Raw genomic sequence first — 6,000 nt, 5'->3', positions numbered from 1 at the left:
AATTTGTGGACATTTTTAGGTGTTTTAGTAGATTCAGATTCAGATTTAGTTTATTAGTCGGCCATTGGCCATTTCCAGCAAATTGACTGTACAGTACAAAAGTCAGTTAAAATTAAGACATCAAACTGATAAAATTACAGGGAGTAATAAAAGTAATAAAAAGTTACACAGATAAAAGGAACCTTAATGATTAGGGTTTTAATCCTAATTGCACAATTTGGACCTGATTTTCCTGGCTGCGAGAGCAAACAGTGCAACTCTGTTGGTAATGCAGGCATCGATATCAGACAATAAAAAGATTATATACTTAGTTTTTGAGAGGCCTGAGGTGATAGGAAGTATTCTTTTAATAAACTTTCCTCTTGGTTCATCATAGAGGGGGCAGTCCATTACATAGTGTGTGAGGTCCTCAATCACTCCCCTATCACATTTGCAGATGCATTCAGATAGGGGGAGATGGGAGAACCGACCACTATGCACTGCTATGGGTAAGGATTGGAACCTTAAATGAGGAAATAGGGATAGGCTTTCTTGAGGAAGGCCTACTAGCACCTGATGGACTGCACTTATCGAAGTTCGGGAAGAATGTGTTTGGCAGGAACCTGGGGAGATTCATCAGGAGAGCTTTAAACTGAAGCCACAAGGGGAAGGAGACGTTCAGCATAGGGAGTGTAAGGAAGGAGACCGATCGGGGGCAGCCCAACCAGGAAGGCCAGCTCATAGGGAACCAAAAGTAAAAGGATTCAGATGCCTTTATACTAACACCCGAAGCTTGGGCAATAAGAAGGAAGAGCTGGAATTTCTCATGATGATGGAAAGGTATGATCTAGTGGGCATCACAGAAACTTGGTGGAATGATTCTCATGACTGGAATGTAATGGTGGATGGATATGAACTGTTCAGAAAAACAGAATAGATCGAAGAGCTGGAGGAGTGGCACTGTATGTGAGGAAAAGGCTTACCTGTCAGGAAATTCTAGTGAAGGAGGGCATATCTACAGTGGAAAGCATCTGGGTGAAAATAAGCGAGGGGTAAACAAACAGTATGGTGGTTGGTGTCTGCTACCGACCGCCTGACCAAGGAGAGGATGTGGATGCTGCACTTTGTGAGCAGCTTGAGAAAATATCCAAGCAGCAGGACCTTTTCATCATGGGCGACTTCAATTTCCCAGATGTGTGCTGGGAAACAAACTCTGCGAAGCATCCTCAGTCATACAACTTTCTGACCTACCTGGCTGACAATTTCATTTATCAAATGGTAGATGAACCCACAAGAGGTTCAGCCATACTGGACTTAATACTGACCAACAGGCAAGAGTTGGTGGATAAGGTGAAGGAGGTGGGGACCCTAGGGGGAAGTGACCATGTCCTCATAGAATTCCTTTTGAGATGAGGAGCCAAGGAAGCTTGTAGCTAGACGCGGATGTTGGATTTTCGTAGGGCAAACTTTAATAAACTCAGAGACATGATGAGTGTCATACCATGGACGAGAATGCTGGAAGGGAAGGGAGCATGTGAAGGGTGGGCGCTACTCAAACAAGAGCTATTACATGCTCAATCAATGACTATCCCAGAAAGACAAAAACACTGCAGGAGCTCTAAGAAGCCTATTTGGATGAACAGAGAACTTCAAGAGGAACTAAGAAAGAAAAGGAAAATGTTCAGGAAATGGAGGGAAGGACAGAGCTCTAAAGAAGAGTACCTACAGGTTACTAGGCACTGTAGATCAATCATCAGAAAGGCCAAAGCTGAGAGTGAGCTAAGATTGGCCAGGGAAGCCCATTGTAACAAGAAAAGATTTTTCAGTTATGTGAGGAGCAAACGTAAAGTAAAGGAGGCAATAGGCCCACTGTTGGGTGCGGATGGACAAACTCTAACGGAAGATGCAGAGAAAGCAGAAAGGCTTAGTGCATATTTTACATCTGTTTTTCCCCACAGGTCAAAGTGTTTAGGCACATCTAGAGATGGCCGTAGCCAAAGGATAGTGTCTGGGTGGCAGGTTAACATGGATAGAGAGGTTGTCGAGAGACATTTAGCTACACTGGATGAGTTCAAATCCCCTGGTCCGGATGAAATGCAACCGAGAGTGCTCAAAGAACTTTCCAGAGAACTTGCACAGCCCTTGTCCATCATCTTCGGAACCTCTTTAAGGACTGGAGATGTCCCGGAGGACTGGAAGAGAGCAAACGTTATTCTGATCTTCAAAAAAGGGAGGAAGGATGACCCGGGAAACTTCAGCCCAGTGAGTCTGACCTCTATTGTGGGTAAGATAATGGAGCAGATATTAAAGGGAGCGATCTGAAAACATCTGGAGGACAATTTGGTGATCCAAGGAAGTCAGCATGGATTTGTCTCCAACAGGTCCTATCAGACCAACCTGGTTTCCTTTTTTGACCAAGTGACAGGTTTGCTGGATCGTGGAAATTCGGTTGATGTTGTTTATTTGGATGTTAGTAAAGCTTTTGATAAGGTTCCCCATGATGTTCTGATGGATAAATTGAAGGACTGCAATCTGGACTTTCAGATAGTTAGGTGGATAGGGAATTGGTTAGAGAACTGCACTCAAAGAGTTGTTGTCAATGGTGTTTCATCAGACTGGAGGGAGGTGAGTAGCGGGGTACCTCAGGGCTCGGTGCTTGGTCCGGTACTTTTTAACACATTCATTAATGATCTAGATGAGGGGGTGGAAGGACTACTCATCAAGTTTGCAGACGACACCAGCTCTGGACCGAGCAATTATATCACCATCTAGAACTGCATCCATTTGATAGATCCATTTCCGGAGCTCCTTTACTGAGCTTCCAGGCCTGATTAGATCGTCTGGGATAGAGTAGTGTAACATAATACTATTTATGTACTCTAGATGGATTCTATCAGTAATGGAAGTGAGCTCTAGGTTTTGACTGCTGATGACTTCAGAATTCATTCGTGTACATTTCAGCCAGTTTTTCATAGTGATTAGTTTAATCTGTGCTTTTATGGATGGTAGACCCAGTTCAGCCCTCATAAGAGCCACTGGAGGGTTGTTTTAGTATGTAACCTCAGAGTGTTCATTGTGAGCGACTGTTCTCTCCACCATCTTGACTCCAGCATAGGTGGTCACAGATGATACCAAACAGTTTATCCAAATATAAGGTAACAAATCTTTCTCTTAAGACAATTTGTTTTTTAAAAAACTGCCCATACTTAGGGCAATAAAAAAGAGGTATAAAATGAATACATGAAAATTATCCTAGGTGGATGCCCAAATTAAAATAAAAATAGTTCAGGGGGGAAATGAAATGCCTGATTTAATTTCCTGGATTTTAGCAGATTATGAGGCATTTCAAGACAACCATTCCATGGAGGAAAGTAACCACCTTTTTGCAGTAGGATAACTTGCCAGTTGCAATAATTGCTCTGTTAAAAATACCAGGAATTGCTTCATACCAAAGGTGATAAATCTATAACAGCCACAAAGCCCTGGAAGACATTAGAAAAATGGTTATAAAAAACTGCTTAAAATAGCTAGCATCAGCATTTTTAAAAAATAAAGGCAAGGTATCTTCTTCTTGACATTTCCAAACACTAAACCTCCCAGCTCTCTTCTTCTAAGCTCTTCAAGAATATGAATGGATAAAGCGAAAATTGGCACCTTTCCAATGTTTCGCAGGTTGCTGGTAGTGGTACTGTTTTCATCTTAAATATCTTTTTTGTTTTATTAACTGCTGGCTTTTGTATTCTCAAATTTATTTTGTGTTCTCTTTACTCCTTTTTGCTGATGGCTTCAATGCAACCTCCAACACTATCAGAATATGTTCTGAAACATCTGTAATCTGTAACCGCTCCTGTGGAGCGGTATAAATAAAGCCCTAAGGGCAAGTTGGGAGGAGAAAGGGGTGGGCTCCGTCCGTGATAAAAACTCGGAGGGGCGAATCATGAGCCGCGAAGCAGCTCCTGATTTGCCCCTCCGAGTGTCACTCACCGCCCAAGGAGTCTATTGCCTGCTTGGCCCATCCTCCCGTCTGCGCTCTGCCGAGCCGGCCAGAAAACCCCCCGACTTGTCCACCCACCCACAACTGAGCTTGCCGCACTCCCCCCTCTGCCGATCGTCCCTCTGCTCCCCCCTCTTACGCCACCCCCCCAAAACTCCCCCGCCCACAGACCCCTCACGGCCACACCCCTACTTTTCCAACCCACCAGAGAACGTCCGCCTGCACGCCCTCCGCAGCCTGCTCACTCCATCTCGCACTGCTGTCACTCCATCCGGTGCCGCGCCCGGCCTGCCCTGCAGCCCTGCTACGCGCCGATGTCTCGCCGCGTCGACACCTGCACACCACACCGGCCCAGGGCCACCGGCGCGCCTCCTGCCGATCCCGCCGTCTCCCGCGCACGCGCGCCGCCGGGGGGCCGCCCGAGCCACATCTTTACTGCGGCCCCTGCTCAGCCCACTTTGCTGACGCCTTCAGCCTTCTGCCGTCCCCAGCCACAACCCTGCCCTTTCTAGGCTGCGCTGATGCTGCGCCGCAGCCCCGCACAGCCGTCCAGCCGATGCAGCCCGTTCCTCCGCCCCTCTGCCGGGAACACCAGCCGCCTTGTCGCATCCAGGACCTGCTGAGCCTGCCCCTGCCTGGAACCACGTCTCCTATCCCTCTGCCTACTCTCCGGTAAGCTGGCAGGAGGGGGGCCGCCCTCTGCCCTCTCCCCCTTCTAAGCCCATTTTTATAAATGGGCTTTGAAACTAGTCCCAAATAAGCTGCACAGCAGTCGTCTTCCCATAATGGTCTGAAAAACATCTCCCCCTCCACCTTCTCTTTAAACAAACAAACAAACAAATAAATAAACAAACAAACATATAGCCTGATCAAGAGTTCTGGAGAACTCAAAATGTTATACATCGTTGCAATGTTTCTATTGGTCTTCATAAAAGATATTAAATGTGTTTTGTTTGGGGATCTTACTTTTAGACAGCTACTACCAATGGTTTCTCATTAATTCTCTTTTTATGGCAAGAAACATCACATTCTTCATCATTTAAACCTCAATATTTTGTAAGTGGTAGTTATATCCACCATAATACTAAATGATGTGTGGAAGGTAATAATGCCAGAGTTATGGGCACCTATAGGCTAGCATGTGTACTATTGCTGCTCACAATCAGTACCATGCTTCCCTTGGCAATGCTGTTTGTGGTATTCATTTGATCTCACCCTTTTAAGCATCTGAGCAACTTTAACACAGTAATGTCTAAGAATAGGAATGTTCCTGAAGGTCTTAAAAACCCCTGCTTAACACCTGACACCACCATTTCTAGTGCAAGATTTCGCAACTCCCTATTCAAAAGTAGCAGCAAGACGAGTCTTCCTGTAGTGAGGCTTTCCTCTGGAGCAAGACTACCTGCTTGTATGCATGGGCAGAGGGGGAAGGGAGAGATAGATTTCATGCCTGGCACTGCATTATAGCTAGTGCTAAGAATAAAATCTAGGATTCTTTCATATCATCAGGAAGGGGGCCGAGAACAGACAGTTCCAGATTCTATTTTGACCTTTTGATCTGACAACCTGAGTCTGGTTGAGACCTGTGGTTATTCTTCCCTTCAGAGAACAATTCCTATTCTTAAAACACATAAGCTCATGCCCTGAACCACAGGGATTGATATACCTTTTGGGGGTAAGGACTATGAAGAATAAAAGAACATGGTAGTACAAGGGTATATTTTGAGGGAATAAAAAAGATGCAGGAAACAAAAGGTTCTGTTCAGGAAAGGGGAAAGGCAATGAGTACAAAAATACGAATGGAAAGGAGGAAAAGGAATAGAAGATGGGTAGCAAAGAGGAGAAGACAGTAATTGGAAAGATGAACACCAGAGTCTTTTCAGATATCAGCTTTGTTTTAAATTGCCCTGCCAATACATACCTAATATTTACACTAGCTCATTGTCATTTTTAGTGTTGTCTATGAAAATACACTAATCATGCTCAGTTTTTGCAAAATGGAGATGTACAAAAAGAATATGGAGGTT

The sequence above is a fragment of the Paroedura picta genome, chromosome 4 (assembly GCF_049243985.1).
Source record: "Paroedura picta isolate Pp20150507F chromosome 4, Ppicta_v3.0, whole genome shotgun sequence".
NCBI lineage: Eukaryota > Metazoa > Chordata > Lepidosauria > Squamata > Gekkonidae > Paroedura > Paroedura picta.
Note: the sequence above shows the minus strand (reverse complement) of the source record.